Source organism: Callorhinus ursinus, unplaced genomic scaffold, assembly GCF_003265705.2.
Source record: "Callorhinus ursinus isolate GAN/ISIS: 27379988/994484 unplaced genomic scaffold, GSC_fseal_2.0 scaffold7, whole genome shotgun sequence".
Taxonomy (NCBI): domain Eukaryota; kingdom Metazoa; phylum Chordata; class Mammalia; order Carnivora; family Otariidae; genus Callorhinus; species Callorhinus ursinus.
The window spans coordinates 71,419,774-71,420,992 of record NW_027397069.1 but is presented as its reverse complement, the minus strand read 5'-3'; the positions used below and the strand labels follow the sequence as shown (position 1 = coordinate 71,420,992).

At 38.4% G+C, this 1,219-nt stretch overlaps 1 pseudogene; it reads right to left on the bottom strand.

Moving 5' to 3' along the window:
• Positions 1–362: 362 nt before the first annotated feature.
• Positions 363–1,219, bottom strand: part of LOC112826389 (methylglutaconyl-CoA hydratase, mitochondrial-like) — a 15,460-nt pseudogene continuing 14,603 nt past the window's right edge.

Sequence of the window (1,219 nt, the reverse complement as noted above, 5' to 3'; positions counted from 1 at the left end):
ACAAAAACATAAACATGGGTGGCAAGGGCTCAGAACAACTTCAGGATAGTGATTCCCTCTAGGACAGCAGAGATCGAATACAGTGGTCATGACATTGAACTTCACATGGGATGCATGGTGGCAGAAGCTTTCACTGTGTCTGTAAGACTTTCTTGCTTGCTTTGAGTCTTTCTTTCTCTTTTGGTATATAGAAATAATTTTATTTCATATTGTGGCAGAGTAGAAATACAAGCAATATTATTTCCTAGAGTGTGCAATGTATAAATTACTCACATTAAAAAAAAACAAAACAAAAAATTAAGAACAAGAAACCTTGTACACAGGAGATGTTTAAAAATGTGTACTGAATTTTGAATCTGTTTTTGACAGTTTACACGACTAGCTTTATAAAACTGAATGAATATGAAATGATAAACATTTGAACAAAGTCCACATATGGGTCCACACCAGATGCTTAATTCACTACATGGATAACTGGCTCTTCACTTTGGTCATTGGGATTCCAGGTGCTGAAGCATACTTCTAGAAGTACATATATTTGTTACACTGGCATTTTAAAGATTTCTGTTTCTTCTGTTCTCCTTTATAGTGAGGAGAACTTTTCTTCCTAAAAGCAAGAAGACCTTCAAGCCTATTTTTTGTTGGAATAGTCTGAGCATAACAAGCTAATCCTGTTACTAAATCAACCTTCATCCCTTGATTAATTGCTAATTTTGCCACTCTCACCGCAACAAGTCCCTGAGGTCAAAACTCTTGTGCCAGGTCCAAAGCCTTGCAGTGGGCAGTGTCCCCCTCCTGGTTCTGTTCTAGAACATGGCTGATCAAGCCCACTGCTTTGGCTTCTTGGCCATCAAGCACCCATGCAGAGAAGATGAGCTGTTTGGCCAGGGACATCCCGATAGCCCACTATGGTCACTGGGCGCCCACCGATTTCATTAAACACTGCTCTTGTTTTGGAGACAAAGGACCAACTTCACTGAGATTCATTTTGATGCTCTCACTCTCCAAAAGGTCCATACCAGCACAGAATATCTCTGGGACTTTTCTCCTGACTATTATGGTCCACATTTTCTCTCTTTCTCCCTTCCTTCCTCTCTTTTTTCTCTTTCTTTCTTTCTTTCTTTCTTTCTTTCTTTCTTTCTTTCTTTCTTTCTTTCTTTCTTTCTTTCTTTCTTTCTTTCTTTCTTCTTTCTTTCTTTCTTTCTTTCTTTCTTTCTAT